Below are 25,629 nucleotides of genomic sequence, written 5' to 3'. Positions count from 1 at the left end.
AGTGCCTCCGCCACGCCGCGCGTGATTGGCTTAGAGGAACCCAGCCACGTGGTACGCGAGCTCAGCCAATGGGGTGCGCCCGTGAGGTGCCCCCTCCCCCCCACCCTCTCATCCCCCCGCACGTAGTCGCGGCAGCCATCTTAGGTAGGGGCCCAGCCAACCGACACCGTTGCTGTGGAAACGGGAGGCGGCTTAGCCCCGCCCCCTTCCCCCCTCCCTCCACAACGCCCCACGTCCCTGACCAAGATGGCGGCCGCGGCGTCATCGCGGAGCCGGGTACGAGGAAGCGGCAGAGACACAGACAGAGACACACACACAGAGACACAGACAGAGACACACACACAGAGACACACACAGACAGAGACACAGAGACACACAGACACAGAGACACAGACACACACAGAGACACACACACACACGGAGACACAGACACACACAGACACAGAGAGACACACACAGACAGAGACACAGACACACACAGACACAGAGACACAGACACACACAGAGACACACACACACAGAGACACAGACACACAGACAAAGACACACAGACAGAGACACACAGACAGAGACACACAGACAGAGACACAGACAGAGACACAGACACACACAGAGACACACATACACACAGACACACACAGACACAGACACACAGACAGAGACACAGACACACACAGAGACACACAGAGACACAGACACACAGACAGAGACACAGACAGAGACACAGAAACACAGACACACACAGAGACACACACACACACAGAGACACACAGAGACACAGACACACAGACAGAGACACAGACACACAGACAGAGACACAGACAGAGACACAGAAACACAGACACACACAGAGACACACACACACAAAGACACACAGAGACACAGACACACAGACAGAGACACAGACACACAGACAGAGACAGACAGAGACACAGAAACACAGACACACACAGAGACACACACACACACAGAGACACACAGAGACACAGACACACAGACAGAGACACAGACACACAGGGATACAGGGACACGGTGACAGAGACGCGGGGACTGTGGTGAGGAGGAGGTGAGGTGGTGGTGGTGGTGAGGAGGTGGTGGTGGTGGTGAGGTGGTGGTGGTGAGTAGGTGGTGAGGAGGTGGAGGTGGTGAGGTGGTGGTGGTGAGGTGGTGGTGAGGAGGTGGTGGTGAGTAGGTGGTGAGGAGGTGGAGGTGGTGAGGTGGTGGTGAGGAGGTGGTGGTGAGGAGGTGGTGGTGAGGAGGTGGTGGTGAGTAGGTGGTGAGGAGGTGGAGGTGGTGAGGTGGTGGTGAGGAGGTGGTGGTGAGGAGGTGGTGGTGAGGAGGTGGTGGTGAGTAGGTGGTGAGGAGGTGGAGGTGGTGAGGTGGTGGTGAGGAGGTGGTGGTGAGGAGGTGGTGGTGAGTAGGTGGTGAGGAGGTGGAGGTGGTGAGGTGGTGGTGAGGAGGTGGTGGTGAGGAGGTGGTGGTGTTGGTGGTGTTGGTGGTGTTGGTGGTGAGGAGGTGGTGAGTAGGAGGTGAAGAGGAGGTGGTGAGTAGGTGGTGAGGAGGTGGTGGTATTGAGGAGGTGGTGGTGGTGTTGGTGGTGAGTAGGTGGTGAGTAGGTGGTGAGTAGGTGGTGAGTAGGAGGTGAGTAGGTGGTGAGTAGGAGGTGAGTAGGTGGTGAGGTGGTGGTGAGGAGGTGGTGGTGAGGAGGTGGTGGTGTTGGTGGTGTTGGTGGTGTTGGTGGTGAGGAGGTGGTGAGTAGGAGGTGAGGAGGTGGTGGTGTTGGTGGTGAGGAGGTGGTGAGGAGGTGGTGGTGTTGGTGGTGAGTAGGTGGTGTTGGTGGTGTTGGTGGTGAGTAGGTGGTGTTGGTGGTGTTGGTGGTGAGGAGGTGGTGAGGAGGTGGTGAGTAGGAGGTGAGTAGGTGGTGAGTAGGTGGTGAGTAGGAGGTGAGTGGGTGGTGAGTAGGTGGTGAGTAGGTGGATGTGTCTGTGTTGGTGGTGGTGAGTAGGTGGTGAGTAGGTGGATGTGTCTGTGTTGGTGTTGGTGGTGGTGAGTAGGTGGTGAGTAGGTGGTGAGTAGGTGGATGTGTCTGTGTTGGTGGTGTTGGTGGTGAGTAGGTGGTGAGTAGGTGGTGAGTAGGTGGATGTGTCTGTGTTGGTGTTGGTGGTGGTGAGTAGGTGGTGAGTAGGTGGATGTGTCTGTGTTGGTGTTGGTGGTGGTGAGTAGGTGGTGAGTAGGTGGATGTGTCTGTGTTGGTGTTGGTGAGTAGGTGGTGAGTAGGTGGATGTGTCTGTGTTGGTGGTGTTGGTGGTGAGTAGGTGGTGAGTAGGTGGTGAGTAGGTGGATGTGTCTGTGTTGGTGGTGTTGGTGGTGAGTAGGTGGTGAGTAGGTGGTGAGTAGGTGGTGTTGGTGGTGTTGGTGGTGAGTAGGTGGTGAGTAGGTGGTGAGTAGGTGGTGTTGGTGGTGTTGGTGGTGAGTAGGTGGTGAGTAGGTGGTGAGTAGGTGGTGAGTAGGAGGTGAGTAGGTGGTGAGTAGGAGGTGAGTAGGTGGTGAGTAGGTGGTGAGTAGGAGGTGAGTAGGAGGTGAGTGGGTGGTGAGTAGTAGGTGAGTAGGTGGTGAGTAGGTGGTGAGTAGGTGGTGAGTAGGTGGTGAGTAGGTGGATGTGTCTGTGTTGGTGTTGGTGGTGGTGAGTAGGTGGTGAGTAGATGGATGTGTCTGTGTTGGTGTTGGTGGTGGTGAGTAGGTGGTGAGTAGGTGGATGTGTCTGTGTTGGTGGTGGTGAGTAGGTGGTGAGTAGGTGGATGTGTCTGTGTTGGTGGTGGTGAGTAGGTGGTGAGTAGGTGGATGTGTCTGTGTTGGTGTTGGTGGTGGTGAGTAGGTGGTGAGTAGGTGGATGTGTCTGTGTTGGTGTTGGTGGTGGTGAGTAGGTGGTGAGTAGGTGGATGTGTCTGTGTTGTTGGTGGTGAGTAGGTGGTGAGTAGATGGTGAGTAGATGGATGTGTCTGTGTTGTTGGTGGTGAGTAGGTGGTGAGTAGGTGGATGTGTCTGTGTTGGTGGTGGTGAGTAGGTGGTGAGTAGGTGGTGAGTAGGTGGATGTGTCTGTGTTGGTGGTGGTGGTGGTGAGTAGGTGGTGAGTAGGTGGATGTGTCTGTGTTGGTGTTGGTGGTGGTGAGTAGGTGGTGAGTAGGTGGATGTGTCTGTGTTGGTGGTGGTGAGTAGGTGGTGAGTAGGTGGTGAGTAGGTGGATGTGTCTGTGTTGGTGTTGGTGGTGGTGAGTAGGTGGTGAGTAGGTGGATGTGTCTGTGTTGTTGGTGGTGAGTAGGTGGTGAGTAGATGGTGAGTAGATGGATGTGTCTGTGTTGTTGGTGGTGAGTAGGTGGTGAGTAGGTGGATGTGTCTGTGTTGGTGGTGGTGAGTAGGTGGTGAGTAGGTGGTGAGTAGGTGGATGTGTCTGTGTTGGTGGTGGTGGTGGTGAGTAGGTGGTGAGTAGGTGGATGTGTCTGTGTTGGTGTTGGTGGTGGTGAGTAGGTGGTGAGTAGGTGGATGTGTCTGTGTTGGTGGTGGTGAGTAGGTGGTGAGTAGATGGATGTGTCTGTGTTGGTGTTGGTGGTGGTGAGTAGGTGGTGAGTAGGTGGATGTGTCTGTGTTGGTGTTGGTGGTGGTGAGTAGGTGGTGAGTAGGTGGATGTGTCTGTGTTGGTGTTGGTGGTGGTGAGTAGGTGGTGAGTAGGTGGATGTGTCTGTGTTGGTGTTGGTGGTGGTGAGTAGGTGGTGAGTAGGTGGATGTGTCTGTGTTGGTGTTGGTGGTGGTGAGTAGGTGGTGAGTAGGTGGATGTGTCTGTGTTGTTGGTGTTGTTGGTGTTGGTGGTGAGTAGGTGGTGAGTAGGTGGATGTGTCTGTGTTGTTGGTGTTGTTGGTGTTGGTGGTGAGTAGGTGGTGAGTAGGTGGATGTGTCTGTGTTGTTGGTGTTGTTGGTGTTGGTGGTGAGTAGGTGGTGAGTAGGTGGATGTGTCTGTGTTGTTGGTGTTGTTGGTGTTGGTGGTGAGTAGGTGGTGAGTAGGTGGATGTGTCTGTGTTGTTGGTGTTGTTGGTGTTGGTGGTGAGTAGGTGGTGAGTAGGTGGATGTGTCTGTGTTGATGGTGGTGGTGAGTAGGTGGTGAGTAGATGGATGTGTCTGTGTTGCTGTTGGTGGTGGTGAGTAGGTGGTGAGTAGGTGGATGTGTCTGTGTTGGTGGTGGTGAGTAGGTGGTGAGTAGGTGGTGAGTAGGTGGTGAGTAGGTGGATGTGTCTGTGTTGGTGGTGGTGAGTAGGTGGTGAGTAGGTGGTGGTGAGTAGGTGGATGTGTCTGTGTTGGTGTTGGTGGTGAGTAGGTGGTGAGTAAGTGGTGAGTAGGTGGTGAGTAGGTGGTGAGTGGGTGGTGAGTAGGTGGTGAGGTGGTGGTGAGTAGGTGGTGGTGAGTAGGTGGTGAGCAGGTGGTGAGTAGTAGGTGAGTAGTAAGTGGTGAGTAGGTGGTGAGGTGGTGGTGAGTAGGTGGTGGTGAGTAGGTGGTGAGCAGGTGGTGAGTAGGTGGTGAGTAAGTGGTGAGTAGGTGGTGAGGGTGAGTAGGTGGTGAGTAGGTGGATGCCTGTACGAGGCTGCTCTGTGCTGTCGTGGTGAGTAGATGTTGATGGTGTTGATGTCTCTGTGTTGGTGTTGGTGAGTAGGTGGTGAGTAGGTGGTGAGTAGGTGGTGAGTAGGTGAGTAGTAAGTGGTGAGTAGGTGGTGAGTAGGTGGTGAGTAGGTGGTGAGTAGATGTTGATGGTGTTGATGTCTCTGTGTTGGTGTTGGTGAGTAGGTGGTGAGTAGGTGGTGAGTAGGTGGTGGTGGTGGTGAGTAGGTGGTGAGTAGGTGAGTAGTAAGTGGTGAGTAGGTGGTGAGTAGGTGGTGAGTAGGTGAGTAGTAAGTGGTGAGTAGGTGGTGAGTAGGTGGTGAGTAGGTGGTGAGTAGGTGGTGAGTAAGTGGTGAGTAGGTGGTGAGTAGGTGGTGAGTAGGTGGTGAGTAGGTGAGTAGTAAGTGGTGAGTAGGTGGTGAGTAGGTGGTGAGTAGGTGGTGAGTAGGTGAGTAGTAGGTGGTGAGTAGGTGGTGAGTAGGTGGTGAGTAGATGTTGATGGTGTTGATGTCTCTGTGTTGGTGGTGGTGAGTAGGTGGTGAGTAGGTGGTGAGTAGGTGGATGTGTCTGTGTTGGTGGTGGTGAGTAGGTGGTGAGTAGGTGGTGAGGGTGAGGGTGAGTAGGTGGTGAGTAGGTGGTGAGGGTGAGTAGGTGGTGAGTAGGTGGTGAGTAGTAGGTGGTGAGGGTGAGTAGGTGGTGAGTAGGTGGTGAGTAGGTGGTGAGGGTGAGGGTGAGTAGGTGGTGAGTAGGTGGTGAGTAGTAGGTGGTGAGGGTGAGTAGGTGGTGAGTAGGTGGTGAGTAGGTGGTGAGTAGTAGGTGGTGAGGGTGAGTAGGTGGTGAGTAGGTGGTGAGTAGGTGGTGAGGGTGAGTAGGTGGTGAGTAGGTGGTGAGTAGGTGGTGAGTAGTAGGTGGTGAGGGTGAGTAGGTGGTGAGTAGGTGGTGAGTAGGTGGTGAGTAGTAGGTGGTGAGTAGGTGGTGAGTAGGTGGTGAGTAGGTGGTGAGTAGGTGGTGAGGGTGAGGGTGAGTAGGTGGTGAGTAGTTGTTGATGGTGTTGATGTCTCTGTGTTGGTGGTGGTGAGTAGGTGGTGAGTAGGTGGTGAGTAGGTGGTGAGTAGTAGGTGGTGAGGGTGAGTAGGTGGTGAGTAGGTGGTGAGTAGGTGGTGGTGGTGGTGAGTAGGTGGTGAGTAGGTGAGTAGGTGGTGAGTAGGTGGTGAGTAGGTGGTGAGTAGGTGGTGGTGGTGGTGAGTAGGTGGTGAGTAGGTGGTGAGTGGGTGGTGAGTAGTTGTTGATGGTGTTCATGTCTCTGTGGTGGTGGTGGTGAGTAGGTGGTGGTGGTGGTGAGTAGGTGGTGAGGGTGAGTAGGTGGTGAGTAGGTGGTGAGGTGGTGGTGAGTAGGTGGTGAGTAGGTGGTGAGTAGGTGGTGAGTAGTTGTTGATGGTGTTGATGTCTCTGTGTTGGTGAGGGTGAGTAGGTGGTGAGTAGGTGGTGAGTAGGTGGTGAGTAGGTGGTGAGTAGTTGTTGATGGTGTTGATGTCTCTGTGTTGGTGAGGGTGAGTAGGTGGTGAGTAGGTGGTGAGTAGGTGGTGAGTAGTTGTTGATGGTGTTGATGTCTCTGTGTTGGTGGTGGTGAGTAGGTGGTGAGTAGGTGGTGAGTAGTTGTTGATGGTGTTGATGTCTCTGTGTTGGTGGTGGTGAGTAGGTGGTGAGTAGGTGGTGAGTAGGTGGTGGTGGTGGTGAGTAGGTGGTGAGTAGGTGGTGAGTAGGTGGTGAGTAGGTGTTGATGGTGTTCATGTCTCTGTGTTGGTGGTGGTGAGTAGGTGGTGAGTAGGTGGTGAGTAGTTGTTGATGGTGTTGATGTCTCTGTGTTGGTGGTGGTGAGTAGGTGGTGAGTAGGTGGTGGTGGTGGTGAGTAGGTGGTGAGTAGGTGGTGAGTAGGTGGTGAGTAGGTGTTGATGGTGTTCATGTCTCTGTGTTGGTGGTGGTGAGTAGGTGGTGAGTAGGTGGTGAGTAGTTGTTGATGGTGTTGATGTCTCTGTGTTGGTGGTGGTGAGTAGGTGGTGAGTAGGTGGTGAGTAGGTGGTGGTGGTGAGTAGGTGGTGAGTAGGTGGTGAGGGTGATTCGAAGGTGGATGTCTCGACGAGGCTGCTCGTCGCTGTCGTGGTTTCCGGTCGTCTTCATCTGCGGGGTTCTCGCTTGGGCCTACTACGCATACCTCCTGCCCCTATGCCTCTGTGAGTCCCTGTAGTACCACTACTACTACTACCACTACTACCACTACACTACCACCACTACCACACAGAGACCCATAGACTCATCATCACACAGAGATCCACAGACTCATTACATAGAGACCCATAGACTCACCACACAGAGACCCATAGACTCACCACACAGAGACCCACAGACTCACCACACAGAGACCCACAGACTCACCACACAGAGACCCACAGACTCACCACACAGAGACCCATAGACTCACCACACAGAGAGCCATAGACTCACCACACAGAGACCCAAAGACTCACCACACAGAGACCCATAGACTCACCACACAGAGACCCATAGACTCATCATCACACAGAGATCCACAGACTCATTACATAGAGACCCATAGACTCACCACACAGAGACCCATAGACTCACCACACAGAGACCCACAGACTCACCACACAGAGACCCATAGACTCACCACACAGAGACCCATAGACTCACCACACAGAGACCCACAGACTCACCACACAGAGACCCATAGACTCACCACACAGAGACCCATAGACTCACCACACAGAGACCCACAGACTCACCACACAGAGACCCATAGACTCACCACACAGAGACCCACAGACTCACCACACAGAGACCCACAGACTCACCACACAGAGACCCATAGACTCACCACACAGAGAGCCATAGACTCACCACACAGAGACCCAAAGACTCACCACACAGAGACCCATAGACTCACCACACAGAGACCCATAGACTCAACACACAGAGACCCATAGACTCACCACACAGAGACCCACAGACTCACCACACAGAGACCCATAGACTCACCACACAGAGACCCACAGACTCACCACACAGAGACCCACAGACTCACCACACAGAGACCCACAGACTCAACACACAGAGACCCATAGACTCACCACACAGAGACCCACAGACTCACCACACAGAGACCCACAGACTCACCACACAGAGACCCATAGACTCACCACACAGAGACCCATAGACTCAACACACAGAGACCCATAGACTCACCACACAGAGACCCACAGACTCACCACACAGAGACCCATAGACTCACCACACAGAGACCCACAGACTCACCACACAGAGACCCACAGACTCACCACACAGAGACCCACAGACTCAACACACAGAGACCCATAGACTCACCACACAGAGACCCACAGACTCACCACACAGAGACCCACAGACTCACCACACAGAGACCCATAGACTCACCACACAGAGACCCATAGACTCAGCACACAGAGACCCACAGACTCACCACACAGAGACCCACAGACTCACCACACAGAGACCCATAGACTCACCACACAGAGATCCACAGACTCACCACACAGAGACCCACAGACTCACCACAGAGACCCACAGACTCACCACACAGAGACCCACAGACTCACCACACAGAGACCCATAGACTCACCACAGACTCACCACACAGAGACCCACAGACTCACCACACAGAGACCCATAGACTCACCATAGACTCACCACACAGAGACCCACAGACTCACCACACAGAGACCCACAGACTCACCACACAGAGACCCATAGACTCACCACACAGAGACCCACAGACTCACCACACAGACTCACCATAGACTCACCACACAGAGACCCACAGACTCACCACACAGAGACCCACAGACTCACCACACAGAGACCCACAGACTCAACACACAGAGACCCATAGACTCACCACACAGAGACCCACAGACTCACCACACAGAGACCCACAGACTCACCACACAGAGACCCATAGACTCACCACACAGAGACCCATAGACTCAACACACAGAGACCCATAGACTCACCACACAGAGACCCACAGACTCACCACACAGAGACCCATAGACTCACCACACAGAGACCCACAGACTCACCACACAGAGACCCACAGACTCACCACACAGAGACCCACAGACTCAACACACAGAGACCCATAGACTCACCACACAGAGACCCACAGACTCACCACACAGAGACCCACAGACTCACCACACAGAGACCCATAGACTCACCACACAGAGACCCATAGACTCAGCACACAGAGACCCACAGACTCACCACACAGAGACCCACAGACTCACCACACAGAGACCCATAGACTCACCACACAGAGATCCACAGACTCACCACACAGAGACCCACAGACTCACCACAGAGACCCACAGACTCACCACACAGAGACCCACAGACTCACCACACAGAGACCCACAGACTCACCACACAGAGACCCATAGACTCACCACAGACTCACCACACAGAGACCCACAGACTCACCACACAGAGACCCATAGACTCACCATAGACTCACCACACAGAGACCCACAGACTCACCACACAGAGACCCACAGACTCACCACACAGAGACCCATAGACTCACCACACAGAGACCCACAGACTCACCACACAGACTCACCATAGACTCACCACACAGAGACCCACAGACTCATCACACAGAGACCCACATACTCATCACACAGAGACCCACAGACTCACCACAGACTCACCACACAGACTCACCATAGACTCACCACACAGAGACTCACCACAGACTCACCACCACAGACTCACCACAGACCCACCACACAGACTCACCACAGACTCACCACACAGAGACTCACCACAGACTCACCACCACAGACTCACCACAGACCCACCACACAGACTCACCACAGACTCACCACACAGAGACTCACCACAGACTCACCACCACAGACTCACCACAGACTCACCACACAGAGACTCACCACAGACCCACCACACAGACTCACCACAGACTCACCACACAGACTCACCACACAGAGACCCACCACAGACTCACCACACAGACTCATCACAGACTCACCACACAGACTCACCACACAGAGACTCACCACAGACTCACCACAGACTCACCACACAGAGACCCACCACAGACTCACCACCACAGACTCATCACAGACTCACCACACAGACTCACCACACAGAGACTCACCACAGACTCACCACAGACTCACCACACAGAGACTCACCACAGACCCACCACACAGACTCACCACACAGAGACTCACCACAGACTCACCACAGACTCACCACACAGAGACCCACCACAGACTCACCACAGACTCACCACAGACTCACCACACACACGGCGAGGGAGCCATCGGCTCACCGCCACGTGGTGGTGCACTGCTCACTGCTCGCTGACGGCCATGTGGGGGGGGGGGGGGCAGGGGGGGGTGTGGGGGGCGGGTCAAAGAGCTTCACGGCTCTTCAGATTCATGTGCCCAGCTGACTCCCACAATCCCCGTTTCTGTTGTTGCCTTTGCAGACACCGTGACGGGCACGGCGGAGAAAGGTGAGGCCCTGACCTTCACCTCACGCGACCTTTAACCCGACCGCACGCGAACTTTAACCCTGGCCACACGCGGCCTTTAACCCTGGCCACACACGAACTTTAACCCGGCCTCACGCGACCTTTAACCCGGCCGCACGCGACCTTTAACCCGGCCGCACGCGACCTTTAACCCGGCCACACGCGACCTTGACCCCGGCCACACGTGACCTTTAACCCCGGCCGCACGCGACCTTTAACCCGGCCACACGCAACCTTTAACCCGGCCTCACGCGACCTTGACCCCGGCCGCACGCGACCTTTAACCCGGCCGCACATGACCTTTAACCCGGCCTCACGCGACCTTGACCCCGACCTCACGCGACCTTTAACCCGGCCGCACACACCCTTTAACTCGGCCTCACGCGACCTTTAACCCGGCCTCACGCGACCTTTAACCCGGCCTCACCCTAACGACTTTGGACTAATGACATTGGGAGTGGGTGAGTGAGTGGGTGAGTGGGTGAGTGAGCGAGCGGGTGGGTGGGTGAGTGGGTGAGTGGGTGAGTGAGTGAGTGAGTGGGTGAGTGGGTGAGTGAGTGAGTGGCTGAGTGAGTGATTGACTGAGTGAGTGAGTGGCTGAGTGTGTGAGTCTCGGTGTGTGTCTCTCCCTTAGTCTGTGAGTGAGTGAGTGACTGAGTGACTGAGTGAGTGATTGGCTGAGTGGGTGATGGGCTGAGTGGGTGAGTCTCGGTGTGTGTCTCTCCCTTAGTCTGTGAGTGAGTGACTGAGTGACTGAGTGAGTGGGTGACTGAGTGAGTGGGTGAGTCTCTGTGTGTGTCTCTCCCTTAGTCTGTGAGTGAGTGAGTAACTGAGTGATTGAGTGAGTGACTGAGTGGGTGAGTGACTGATTGAGTGACTAAGTGAGTGGGTGAGTGACTGAGTGGGTGAGTCTCTGTGTGTGTCTCTCCCTTAGTCTGTGAGTAAGTGACTGAGTGATTGAGTGAGTGACTGAGTGGGTGAGTGACTGAGTGAGTGACTAAGTGAGTGAGTAAATGACTGAGTGAGTGATTGAGTGAGTGACTGAGTGGGTGAGTGACTGATTGAGCGAGCGAGTGGGTGAGTGACTGAGTGGGTGAGTCTCTGTGTGTGTCTCTCCCTTAGTCTGTGAGTGAGTGATTGAGTGAGTGACTGAGTGGGTGAGTGACTGAGTGAGTGACTAAGTGAGTGGGTGAGTGACTGAGTGAGTGACTAAGTGAGTGGGTGAGTGACTGAGTGAGTGAGTGATTGAGTGAGTGACTGAGTGACTGAGTGACTGAGTGACTGAGTGAGTGAGTGGCTGAGTGAGTGAGTGAGTGGGTGAGTCTCTGTGTGTGTCTATCCCCGAGTCTGTGAGTGAGTGAGTGACTGAGTGAGTGGCTGAGTGAGTGGGTGAGTTTCTGTGTGTGTTTCTCCCTTAGTCTGTGAGTGATTGAGTGACTGAGTGAGTGAGTGGGTGACTGAGTGAGTGATTGAGTGAGTGAGTGACTGAGTGAGTGACTGAGTGAGCGAGCGAGTGAGTGAGTGACTGAGTGGGTGAGTCTCTGTGTGTGTCTCTCCCTTAGTCTGTGAGTGAGTGAGTGACTGAGTGAGTGAGTGACTGAGTGAGTGACTGAGTGAGTGGGTGAGTGACTGAGTGATTGAGTGAGTGACTGAGTGGGTGAGTGACTGAGTGACTGACTGAGTGGGTGAGTGAGTGACTGAGTGAGTCTCTGTGTGTGTCTCTCCCTTAGTCTGTGAGTGAGTGAGTGAGTGACTGAGTGGGTGAGTGACTGAGTGAGTGGCTGAGTGAGTGACTGAGTGACTGAGTGAGTGAGTGGGTGAGTGACTGAGTGACTGAGTGAGTGGGTGACTGAGTGAGTGATTGAGTGAGTGACTGAGTGAGTGGGTGACTGAGTGAGTGAGTGACTGAGTGAGTGGGTGACTGGGTGAGTGAGTGGGTGAGTGACTGAGTGACTGAGTGAGTGGGTGACTGAGTGAGTGAGTGACTGGGTGAGTGAGTGGGTGAGTGACTGAGTGACTGAGTGAGTGGGTGACTGAGTGAGTGAGTGAGTGACTGAGTGAGTGAGTGGGTGAGTCTCTGTGTGTGTCTTTCCCCGAGTCTGTGAGTGAGTGAGTGACTGAGTGAGTGGCTGAGTGAGTGGGTGAGTCTCTGTGTATGTCTCTCCCTTAGTCTGTGAGTGAGTGAGTGACTGAGTGAGTGAGTGACTGAGTGAGTGGGTGACTGAGTGAGTGATTGAGTGAGTGAGTGACTGAGTGAGTGACTGAGTGAGCGAGCGAGTGGGTGAGTGACTGAGTGGGTGAGTCTCTGTGTGTGTCTCTCCCTTAGTCTGTGAGTGAGTGAGTGACTGAGTGAGTGACTGAGTGAGTGACTGAGTGAGTGGGTGAGTGACTGAGTGATTGAGTGAGTGACTGAGTGGGTGAGTGACTAAGTGACTGACTGAGTGGGTGAGTGAGTGACTGAGTGAGTCTCTGTGTGTGTCTCTCCCTTAGTCTGTGAGTGAGTGAGTGACTGAGTGGGTGAGTGACTGAGTGGGTGAGTGACTGAGTGAGTGAGTGACTGAGTGAGTGGCTGAGTGAGTGAGTGACTGAGTGAGTGGGTGACTGAGTGAGTGATTGAGTGAGTGACTGAGTGAGTGGGTGACTGAGTGAGTGAGTGACTGAGTGAGTGGGTGACTGAGTGGGTGAATGACTGAGTGAGTGAGTGGGTGAGTGACTGAGTGACTGAATGAGTGGGTGACTGAGTGGGTGAATGACTGAGTGAGTGAGTGGGTGAGTGACTGAGTGACTGAGTGAGTGGGTGACTGAGTGGGTGAATGACTGAGTGAGTGAGTGGGTGAGTGACTGAGTGACTGAGTGAGTGGGTGACTGAGTGAGTGAGTGACTGGGTGAGTGAGTGGGTGAGTCTCTGTGTGTGTCTCTCCCTTAGTCTGTGAGTGAGTGAGTGACTGAGTGAGTGAGTGACTGAGTGAGTGACTGAGTGAGTGACTGAGTGAGTGGGTGAGTGACTGAGTGATTGAGTGAGTGACTGAGTGGGTGAGTGACTGAGTGACTGACTGAGTGGGTGAGTGAGTGACTGAGTGAGTCTCTGTGTGTGTCTCTCCCTTAGTCTGTGAGTGAGTGAGTGAGTGACTGAGTGGGTGAGTGACTGAGTGAGTGAGTGACTGAGTGAGTGGCTGAGTGAGTGAGTGACTGAGTGAGTGGGTGACTGAGTGAGTGATTGAGTGAGTGACTGAGTGAGTGGGTGACTGAGTGAGTGAGTGACTGAGTGAGTGGGTGGGTGACTGAGTGGGTGAATGACTGAGTGAGTTAGTGGGTGAGTGACTGAGTGACTGAGTGAGTGGGTGACTGAGTGAGTGAGTGACTGGGTGAGTGAGTGGGTGAGTGACTGAGTGACTGAGTGAGTGGGTGACTGAGTGGGTGAATGACTGATTGAGTGAGTGGGTGAGTGACTGAGTGACTGAGTGAGTGGGTGACTGAGTGAGTGAGTGACTGGGTGAGTGAGTGGGTGAGTGACTGAGTGACTGAGTGAGTGGGTGACTGAGTGAGTGAGTGACTGGGTGAGTGAGTGGGTGAGTCTCTGTGTGTGTCTCTCCCTTAGTCTGTGAGTGAGTGAGTGAGTGAGTGACTGAGTGGGTGAGTAACTGAGTGAGTGAGTGACTGAGTGAGTGGCTGAGTGAGTGAGTGGCTGAGTGAGTGAGTGAGTGAGTGACTGAGTGAGTGGGTGACTGAGTGAGTGATTGAGTGAGTGACTGAGTGAGTGGGTGACTGAGTGAGTGAGTGACTGAGTGAGTGGGTGACTGGGTGAGTGAGTGGGTGAGTGACTGAGTGACTGAGTGAGTGGGTGACTGAGTGAGTGAGTGACTGGGTGAGTGAGTGGGTGAGTGACTGAGTGACTGAGTGAGTGGGTGACTGAGTGAGTGAGTGAGTGACTGAGTGAGTGAGTGGGTGAGTCTCTGTGTGTGTCTATCCCCGAGTCTGTGAGTGAGTGAGTGACTGAGTGAGTGGCTGAGTGAGTGGGTGAGTCTCTGTGTATGTCTCTCTCTTAGTCTGTGAGTGAGTGAGTGACTGAGTGAGTGAGTGACTGAGTGAGTGGGTGACTGAGTGAGTGATTGAGTGAGTGAGTGACTGAGTGAGTGACTGAGTGAGCGAGCGAGTGGGTGAGTGACTGAGTGGGTGAGTCTCTGTGTGTGTCTCTCCCTTAGTCTGTGAGTGAGTGAGTGACTGAGTGAGTGACTGAGTGAGTGACTGAGTGAGTGGGTGAGTGACTGAGTGATTGAGTGAGTGACTGAGTGGGTGAGTGACTAAGTGACTGACTGAGTGGGTGAGTGAGTGACTGAGTGAGTCTCTGTGTGTGTCTCTCCCTTAGTCTGTGAGTGAGTGAGTGACTGAGTGGGTGAGTGACTGAGTGGGTGAGTGACTGAGTGGGTGAGTGACTGAGTGAGTGAGTGACTGAGTGAGTGGCTGAGTGAGTGAGTGACTGAGTGAGTGGGTGACTGAGTGAGTGATTGAGTGAGTGACTGAGTGAGTGGGTGACTGAGTGAGTGAGTGACTGAGTGAGTGGGTGACTGAGTGGGTGAATGACTGAGTGAGTGAGTGGGTGAGTGACTGAGTGACTGAGTGAGTGGGTGACTGAGTGGGTGAATGACTGAGTGAGTGAGTGGGTGAGTGACTGAGTGACTGAGTGAGTGGGTGACTGAGTGAGTGAGTGACTGGATGAGTGAGTGGGTGAGTCTCTGTGTGTGTCTCTCCCTTAGTCTGTGAGTGAGTGAGTGAGTGACTGAGTGAGTGAGTGACTGAGTGAGTGACTGAGTGAGTGACTGAGTGAGTGGGTGAGTGACTGAGTGATTGAGTGAGTGACTGAGTGGGTGAGTGACTGAGTGACTGACTGAGTGGGTGAGTGAGTGACTGAGTGAGTCTCTGTGTGTGTCTCTCCCTTAGTCTGTGAGTGAGTGAGTGAGTGACTGAGTGGGTGAGTGACTGAGTGAGTGAGTGACTGAGTGAGTGGCTGAGTGAGTGAGTGACTGAGTGAGTGGGTGACTGAGTGAGTGATTGAGTGAGTGACTGAGTGAGTGGGTGACTGAGTGAGTGAGTGACTGAGTGAGTGGGTGGGTGACTGAGTGGGTGAATGACTGAGTGAGTTAGTGGGTGAGTGACTGAGTGACTGAGTGAGTGGGTGACTGAGTGAGTGAGTGACTGGGTGAGTGAGTGGGTGAGTGACTGAGTGACTGAGTGAGTGGGTGACTGAGTGGGTGAATGACTGATTGAGTGAGTGGGTGAGTGACTGAGTGACTGAGTGAGTGGGTGACTGAGTGAGTGAGTGAGTGACTGGGTGAGTGAGTGGGTGAGTGACTGAGTGACTGAGTGAGTGGGTGACTGAGTGAGTGAGTGACTGGGTGAGTGAGTGGGTGAGTCTCTGTGTGTGTCTCTCCCTTAGTCTGTGAGTGAGTGAGTGACTGAGTGGGTGAGTGACTGAGTGAGTGAGTGACTGAGTGAGTGGCTGAGTGAGTGAGTGAGTGACTGAGTGAGTGGGTGACTGAGTGAGTGATTGAGTGAGTGACTGAGTGAGTGGGTGACTGAGTGAGTGAGTGACTGAGTGAGTGGGTGACTGAGTGGGTGAATGACTGAGTGAGTGGGTGACTGAGTGAGTGAGTGACTGGGTGAGTGAGTGGGTGAGTGACTGAGTGACTGAGTGAGTGGGTGACTGAGTGGGTGAATGACTGAGTGAGTGAGTGGGTGAGTGAGTGAGTGAGTGACTGAGTGAGTGGGTGACTGAGTGAGTGATTTAGTGAGTGACTGAGTGAGTGGGTGACTGAGTGAGTGAGTGACTGGGTGAGTGAGTGGGTGAGTGACTGAGTGACTGAGTGAGTGGGTGACTGAGTGAGTGAGTGACTGGGTGAGTGAGTGGGTGAGTGACTGAGTGACTGAGTGGGTGAATGACTGGGTGAGTGAGTGGGTGAGTGACTGAGTGACTGAGTGAGTGGGTGACTGAGTGGGTGAATGACTGAGTGAGTGAGTGGGTGAGTGAGTGAGTGACTGAGTGAGTGGGTGACTGAGTGAGTGATTTAGTGAGTGACTGAGTGAGTGGGTGACTGAGTGAGTGAGTGACTGGGTGAGTGAGTGGGTGAGTGACTGAGTGACTGAGTGAGTGGGTGACTGAGTGAGTGAGTGACTGGGTGAGTGAGTGGGTGAGTGACTGAGTGACTGAGTGGGTGAATGACTGGGTGAGTGAGTGGGTGAGTGACTGAGTGACTGAGTGAGTGGGTGACTGAGTGGGTGAATGACTGAGTGAGTGAGTGGGTGAGTGAGTGAGTGACTGAGTAAGTGGGTGACTGAGTGAGTGATTTAGTGAGTGACTGAGTGAGTGAGTGACTGGGTGAGTGAGTGGGTGAGTGACTGAGTGACTGAGTGAGTGGGTGACTGAGTGAGTGAGTGACTGGGTGAGTGAGTGGGTGAGTGACTGAGTGACTGAGTGGGTGAATGACTGAGTGAGTGAGTGGGTGAGTGAGTGAGTGACTGAGTGAGTGGGTGACTGAGTGAGTGATTTAGTGAGTGACTGAGTGAGTGGGTGACTGAGTGAGTGAGTGACTGGGTGAGTGAGTGGGTGAGTGACTGAGTGACTGAGTGAGTGGGTGACTGAGTGAGTGAGTGACTGGGTGAGTGAGTGGGTGAGTGACTGAGTGACTGAGTGGGTGAATGACTGAGTGAGTGAGTGGGTGAGTGAGTGAGTGACTGAGTGAGTGGGTGACTGAGTGAGTGATTTAGTGAGTGACTGAGTGAGTGGGTGACTGAGTGAGTGGGTGACTGAGTGAGTGAGTGACTGAGTGAGTGGGTGACTGAGTGGGTGAATGACTGAGTGAGTGAGTGGGTGAGTGACTGAGTGACTGAGTGAGTGGGTGACTGAGTGAGTGAGTGACTGAGTGAGTGAGTGGGTGAGTGACTGAGTGACTGAGTGAGTGGGTGACTGAGTGAGTGAGTGACTGGGTGAGTGAGTGGGTGAGTGACTGAGTGACTGAGTGAGTGAGTGAGTGACTGGGTGAGTGAGTGGGTGAGTGACTGAGTGACTGAGTGAGTGGGTGACTGAGTGAGTGAGTGACTGGGTGAGTGAGTGGGTGAGTCTCTGTGTGTGTCTCTCCCTTAGTCTGTGAGTGAGTGGGTGAGTGACTGAGTGACTGAGTGAGTGGGTGACTGAGTGAGTGACTGACTGGGTGAGTGAGTGGGTGAGTCTCTGTGTGTGTCTCTCCCTTAGTCTGTGAGTGAGTGGGTGAGTGACTGAGTGACTGAGTGAGTGGGTGACTGAGTGAGTGACTGACTGGGTGAGTCTCTGTGTGTGTCTCTCCCTTAGTCTGTGAGTGAGTGGGTGAGTGACTGAGTGACTGAGTGAGTGGGTGACTGAGTGAGTGACTGACTGGGTGAGTGAGTGGGTGAGTCTCTGTGTGTGTCTCTCCCTTAGTCTGTGAGTGAGTGGGTGAGTGACTGAGTGACTGACTGAGTGAGTGGGTGACTGAGTGAGTGACTGACTGGGTGAGTGAGTGGGTGAGTCTCTGTGTGTGTCTCTCCCTTAGTCTGTGAGTGAGTGGGTGAGTGACTGAGTGACTGAGTGAGTGGGTGACTGAGTGAGTGAGTGACTGGGTGAGTGAGTGGGTGAGTCTCTGTGTGTGTCTCTCCCTTAGTCTGTGAGTGAGTGGGTGAGTGACTGAGTGACTGAGTGAGTGGGTGACTGAGTGAGTGACTGACTGGGTGAGTGAGTGGGTGAGTCTCTGTGTGTGTCTCTCCCTTAGTCTGTGAGTGAGTGGGTGAGTGACTGAGTGACTGACTGAGTGAGTGGGTGACTGAGTGAGTGACTGACTGGGTGAGTGAGTGGGTGAGTCTCTGTGTGTGTCTCTCCCTTAGTCTGTGAGTGAGTGGGTGAGTGAGTGAGTGACTGAGTGAGTGGGTGACTGAGTGAGTGATTTAGTGAGTGACTGAGTGAGTGGGTGACTGAGTGAGTGAGTGACTGGGTGAGTGAGTGGGTGAGTGACTGAGTGACTGAGTGAGTGGGTGACTGAGTGAGTGAGTGACTGGGTGAGTGAGTGGGTGAGTGACTGAGTGACTGAGTGGGTGAATGACTGGGTGAGTGAGTGGGTGAGTGACTGAGTGACTGAGTGAGTGGGTGACTGAGTGGGTGAATGACTGAGTGAGTGAGTGGGTGAGTGAGTGAGTGACTGAGTAAGTGGGTGACTGAGTGAGTGATTTAGTGAGTGACTGAGTGAGTGAGTGACTGGGTGAGTGAGTGGGTGAGTGACTGAGTGACTGAGTGAGTGGGTGACTGAGTGAGTGAGTGACTGGGTGAGTGAGTGGGTGAGTGACTGAGTGACTGAGTGGGTGAATGACTGAGTGAGTGAGTGGGTGAGTGAGTGAGTGACTGAGTGAGTGGGTGACTGAGTGAGTGATTTAGTGAGTGACTGAGTGAGTGGGTGACTGAGTGAGTGAGTGACTGGGTGAGTGAGTGGGTGAGTGACTGAGTGACTGAGTGAGTGGGTGACTGAGTGAGTGAGTGACTGGGTGAGTGAGTGGGTGAGTGACTGAGTGACTGAGTGGGTGAATGACTGAGTGAGTGAGTGGGTGAGTGAGTGAGTGACTGAGTGAGTGGGTGACTGAGTGAGTGATTTAGTGAGTGACTGAGTGAGTGGGTGACTGAGTGAGTGGGTGACTGAGTGAGTGAGTGACTGAGTGAGTGGGTGACTGAGTGGGTGAATGACTGAGTGAGTGAGTGGGTGAGTGACTGAGTGACTGAGTGAGTGGGTGACTGAGTGAGTGAGTGACTGAGTGAGTGAGTGGGTGAGTGACTGAGTGACTGAGTGAGTGGGTGACTGAGTGAGTGAGTGACTGGGTGAGTGAGTGGGTGAGTGACTGAGTGACTGAGTGAGTGAGTGAGTGACTGGGTGAGTGAGTGGGTGAGTGACTGAGTGACTGAGTGAGTGGGTGACTGAGTGAGTGAGTGACTGGGTGAGTGAGTGGGTGAGTCTCTGTGTGTGTCTCTCCCTTAGTCTGTGAGTGAGTGGGTGAGTGACTGAGTGACTGAGTGAGTGGGTGACTGAGTGAGTGACTGACTGGGTGAGTGAGTGGGTGAGTCTCTGTGTGTGTCTCTCCCTTAGTCTGTGAGTGAGTGGGTGAGTGACTGAGTGACTGAGTGAGTGGGTGACTGAGTGAGTGACTGACTGGGTGAGTCTCTGTGTGTGTCTCTCCCTTAGTCTGTGAGTGAGTGGGTGAGTGACTGAGTGACTGAGTGAGTGGGTGACTGAGTGAGTGACTGACTGGGTGAGTGAGTGGGTGAGTCTCTGTGTGTGTCTCTCCCTTAGTCTGTGAGTGAGTGGGTGAGTGACTGAGTGACTGACTGAGTGAGTGGGTGACTGAGTGAGTGACTGACTGGGTGAGTGAGTGGGTGAGTCTCTGTGTGTGTCTCTCCCTTAGTCTGTGAGTGAGTGGGTGAGTGACTGAGTGACTGAGTGAGTGGGTGACTGAGTGAGTGAGTGACTGGGTGAGTGAGTGGGTGAGTCTCTGTGTGTGTCTCTCCCTTAGTCTGTGAGTGAGTGGGTGAGTGACTGAGTGACTGAGTGAGTGGGTGACTGAGTGAGTGACTGACTGGGTGAGTGAGTGGGTGAGTCTCTGTGTGTGTCTCTCCCTTAGTCTGTGAGTGAGTGGGTGAGTGACTGAGTGACTGACTGAGTGAGTGGGTGACTGAGTGAGTGACTGACTGGGTGAGTGAGTGGGTGAGTCTCTGTGTGTGTCTCTCCCTTAGTCTGTGAGTGAGTGGGTGAGTGACTGAGTGACTGAGTGAGTGGGTGACTGAGTGAGTGAGTGACTGGGTGAGTGAGTGGGTGAGTCTCTGTGTGTGTCTCTCCCTTAGTCTGTGAGTGAGTGGGTGAGTGACTGAGTGACTGAGTGAGTGGGTGACTGAGTGAGTGACTGACTGGGTGAGTGAGTGGGTGAGTCTCTGTGTGTGTCTCTCCCTTAGTCTGTGAGTGAGTGGGTGAGTGACTGAGTGACTGAGTGAGTGGGTGACTGAGTGAGTGAGTGACTGGGTGAGTGAGTGGGTGAGTGACTGAGTGACTGAGTGAGTGGGTGACTGAGTGAGTGAGTGACTGGGTGAGTGAGTGGGTGAGTCTCTGTGTGTGTCTCTCCCTTAGTCTGTGAGTGAGTGGGTGAGTGACTGAGTGACTGAGTGAGTGGGTGACTGAGTGAGTGACTGACTGGGTGAGTAAGTGAGTGAGCCTCTGTGTGTGTCTCTCCCTTAGTCTGTGAGTGAGTGACTGGGTGAGTGACTGAGTGAGTGAGTGACTGAGTGAGTGAGTGACTGGGTGAGTGAGTGGGTGAGTGACTGAGTGACTGAGTGAGTGGGTGACTGAGTGAGTGACTGACTGGGTGAGTGAGTGGGTGAGTCTCTGTGTGTGTCTCTCCCTTAGTCTGCTACTTGCTCAGCTACCACGTCAGCCTGGCCATGCTGCTTTGGGCATTCTTCCAGACGGTGTTCACTCCGGTCCGCCGCCCAAGCAAGGAGGTGAGAGAGAGACACACAGAGAGACACACAGAGAGACACACACAGAGACACAGAGAGACACACAGAGAGACACACAGAGAGACACACAGACATACAGAGAGACAGAGAGAGACACAGAGAGACACAGAGAGAGACAGAGAGACACACACACACAGAGACACAGAGAGACACACACAGAGACACACAGAGACTCACAGAGACACACACAGAGACACACAGAGAGACACACAGAGAGACACAGAGAGACACACAGAGAGACACACAGAGAGACACACAGACATACAGAGAGACAGAGAGAGACACAGAGAGACACAGAGAGAGACAGAGAGACACACACACACAGAGACACAGAGAGACACACACAGAGACACACAGAGACTCACAGAGACACACACAGAGACACACAGAGAGACACACAGAGAGACACACAGAGACACACAGAGAGACACACAGAGACACACAGAGACTCACAGAGACACACAGAGACACACAGAGACACACAGAGACACACAGAGACACACAGAGAGACACACAGAGAGACACACAGAGACACACAGAGAGACACACAGAGAGACACACAGAGACACACAGAGACACACAGAGACACACAGAGACACACAGAGACACACAGAGACACACACAGAGACACACAGAGACACACACAGAGAGACACACAGAGACACACAGAGACACACAGAGACTCACAGAGACACAGAGACACACAGAGACACACAGAGAGACACAGAGAGACTCAGAGAGACACACAGAGAGACACACAGAGACACACAGAGAGACACAGAGAGATACAGAGACACACAGAGAGACACACAGACACAGAGAGACACAGAGACACACAGAGACACACAGAGACCCACAGAGACCCACAGAGACCCACAGAGACACACAGAGACACACAGAGACACACAGAGACCCACAGAGACACACAGAGACACACAGAGACACACAGAGACCCACAGAGACCCACAGAGACCCACAGAGACACACAGAGACACACAGAGACACACAGAGACCCACAGAGACCCACAGAGACTCACAGAGACCCACAGAGACCCACAGAGACACACAGAGACTCACAGAGACACACAGAGACTCACAGAGACCCACAGAGACCCACAGAGACCCACAGAGACCCACAGAGACTCACAGAGACCCACAGAGACTCACAGAGACCCACAGAGACACACAGAGACACACAGAGACCCACAGACACTCATAGAGACCCACAGAGACCCACAGAGACTCACAGAGACACACAGAGACCCACAGAGACCCACAGAGACACACAGAGACACACAGAGACTCACAGAGACCCACAGAGACCCACAGAGACCCACAGAGACCCACAGAGACTCACAGAGACACACAGAGACTCACAGAGACACACAGAGACCCACAGAGACCCACAGAGACACACAGAGACACACAGAGACTCACAGAGACCCACAGAGACCCACAGAGACCCACAGAGACCCACAGAGACCCACAGAGACACACAGAGACACACAGAGACTCACAGAGACCCACAGAGACCCACAGAGACCCACAGAGACCCACAGAGACTCACAGAGACACACAGAGACTCACAGAGACACACAGAGACCCACAGAGACCCACAGAGACACACAGAGACTCACAGAGACACACAGAGACCCACAGAGACACACAGAGACCCACAGAGACACACAGAGACTCACAAAGACACACAGAGACCCACAGAGACTCACAGAGACACACAGAGACTCACAGAGACCCGCAGAGACCCACAGAGACCCACAGAGACACACAGAGACACACAGAGACTCACAGAGACCCACAGAGACCCACAGAGACACACAGAGACACACAGAGACTCACAGAGACCCACAGAGACACACAGAGACACACAGAGACCCACAGAGACCCACAGAGACCCACAGAGACCCACAGAGACAAACAGAGACTCACAGAGACCCACAGAGACCCACAGAGACCCACAGAGACCCACAGAGACTCACAGAGACACACAGAGACTCACAGAGACACACAGAGACCCACAGAGACCCACAGAGACACACAGAGACTCACAGAGACACACAGAGACCCACAGAGACACACAGAGACCCACAGAGACACACAGAGACTCACAAAGACACACAGAGACCCACAGAGACTCACAGAGACACACAGAGACACACAGAGACTCACAGAGACACACAGAGACACACAGAGACCCACAGAGACACACAGAGACCCACAGAGACACACAGAGACCCACAGAGACACACAGAGACACACAGAGACTCACAGAGACACACAGAGACTCACAGAGACACACAGAGACCCACAGAGACACACAGAGACACACAGAGACACACAGAGACACACAGAGACTCACAGAGACACACAGAGACTCACAAAGACCCACAGAGACTCACAGAGACTCACAGAGACACACAGAGACTCACAGAGACACACAGAGACCCACAGAGACTCACAGAGACTCACAGAGACACACAGAGACTCACAGAGACACACAGAGACCCACAGAGACTCACAGAGACACACAGAGACACACAGAGACTCACAGAGACTCACAGAGACACACAGAGACTCACAGAGACACACAGAGACCCACAGAGACTCACAGAGACACACAGAGACTCACAGAGACACACAGAGACTCACAGAGACACACAGAGACACACAGAGACACACAGAGACTCACAGAGACTCACAGAGACACACAGAGACACACAGAGACTCACAGAGACTCACAGAGACACACAGAGACACACAGAGACACACAGAGACACACAGAGACACACAGAGACTCACAGAGACTCACAGAGACACACAGAGACACACAGAGACTCACAGAGACACACAGAGACTCACAGAGACACACAGAGACACACAGAGACACACAGAGACTCACAGAGACTCACAGAGACACACAGAGACACACAGAGACACACAGAGACACACAGAGACTCACAGAGACACACAGAGACACACAGAGACACACAAAGAGACACACAGAGACACACAGAGACACACAGAGACACACAGAGACACACAGAGACACACAGAGACACACAGAGAGACTTACAGAGACACACAGAGACACACAGAGAGACACACAGAGACACACAGAGACACACAAAGAGACACACAGAGACACACAGAGACACACAGAGACACACAGAGACACACAGAGACACACAGAGACACACAGAGACACACAGAGACTCACAGAGACTCACAGAGACCCACAAAGACACACAGAGAGACACACAGAGAGACACACAGAGAGACACACAGAGAGACACACAGAGACACACAGAGAGACACACAGAGAGACACACAGAGAGACACACAGAGAGACACACAGAGAGACACAGAGACTCACAGAGAGACACACAGAGACACACAGAGACACACAGAGACTCACAGAGAGACACACAGAGAGACACACAGAGACACACAGAGACACACAGAGAGACACACAGAGACACACAGAGACACACAGAGAGACACACAGAGAGACACACAGAGACACACAGAGACACACAGAGAGACACACAGAGAGACACAGAGACACACAGAGAGACACACACAGAGACTCACAGAGAGACACACAGAGAGACACAGAGACACACAGAGACACACAGAGACACACAGAGACACACAGAGACACAGAGAGACACACAGAGAGACACACAGAGACACACAGAGACACACAGAGACACACAGAGACTCACAGAGACACAGAGAGACACACAGAGAGACACAAAGACACACAGAGACCCACAGAGACACACAGAGACACACAGAGACCCACAGAGACACACAGAGACACAGAGAGACACACAGAGAGACACAAAGACACACAGAGACACACAGAGACACACAGAGACCCACAGAGACACACAGAGACTCACAGAGACCCACAGAGACACACAGAGAGACACACAGAGAGACACAAAGACACACAGAGACACACAGAGACACACAGAGACACACAGAGACACACAGAGACTCACAGAGACACACAGAGACTCACAGAGACACACAGAGACACACAGAGACACACAGAGACACACAGAGACACACAGAGACACACAGAGACACACAGAGACTCACAGAGACACACAGAGACACACAGAGACACACAGAGACACACAGAGACACACAGAGACACACAGAGACACACAGAGACACACAGAGACTCACAGAGACACACAGAGACACACAGAGAGACACACAGAGAGACACACAGAGACACACAGAGAGACACACAGAGACACACAGAGACTCACAGAGACACACAGAGACACACAGAGACTCACAGAGACCCACAGAGACACACAGAGACACACAAAGACACACAGAGACTCACAGAGACCCACAGAGACTCACAGAGACACACAGAGACTCACAGAGACCCACAGAGACACACAGAGACACACAAGACACACAGAGACTCACAGAGACACACAGAGACTCACAGAGACACACAGAGACTCACAGAGACCCACAGAGACACACAGAGACACACAAAGACACACAGAGACTCACAGAGACCCACAGAGACTCACAGAGACCCGCAGAGACCCACAGAGACTCACAGAGACACACAGAGACTCACAGAGACCCACAGAGAGACACACAGAGAGACACACAGAGACACACAGAGACACACAGAGACACACAGAGACCCACAGAGACTCACAGAGACCCACAGAGACCCACAGAGACACACAGAGACACACAGAGAGACACACAGAGACACACAGAGACACACAGAGACACACAGAGACACACAGAGACACAC

At 53.4% G+C, this 25,629-nt stretch overlaps 1 long non-coding RNA gene across 4 annotated transcripts; it reads left to right on the top strand.

Moving 5' to 3' along the window:
• The first annotated feature begins 237 nt into the window (after positions 1–237).
• LOC144954358 (uncharacterized) lies at positions 238–20,795 on the top strand. 4 transcript variants are annotated; one of them, XR_013641158.1, is made up of 5 exons: positions 238–276; positions 4,585–4,604; positions 6,769–6,875; positions 10,214–10,240; positions 20,701–20,795. It is a non-coding gene; the product is annotated as an uncharacterized LOC144954358 (long non-coding RNA). The 4 variants fall into 4 exon arrangements; XR_013641157.1 differs by lacking the exon at positions 4,585–4,604 and adding an exon at positions 5,489–5,519 and having other exon boundaries at positions 255–276; XR_013641156.1 differs by lacking the exon at positions 4,585–4,604 and adding an exon at positions 5,617–5,649 and having other exon boundaries at positions 266–276; positions 6,749–6,875.
• Positions 20,796–25,629: the final 4,834 nt, after the last annotated feature.

The sequence above is a fragment of the Lampetra fluviatilis genome, unplaced genomic scaffold, assembly GCF_964198595.1.
Source record: "Lampetra fluviatilis unplaced genomic scaffold, kcLamFluv1.1 SCAFFOLD_476, whole genome shotgun sequence".
Lineage (NCBI taxonomy): Eukaryota > Metazoa > Chordata > Hyperoartia > Petromyzontiformes > Petromyzontidae > Lampetra > Lampetra fluviatilis.
The sequence above is the reverse complement of the archived record's forward strand: the minus strand, read 5'-3'. Positions and strand labels throughout refer to the sequence as shown.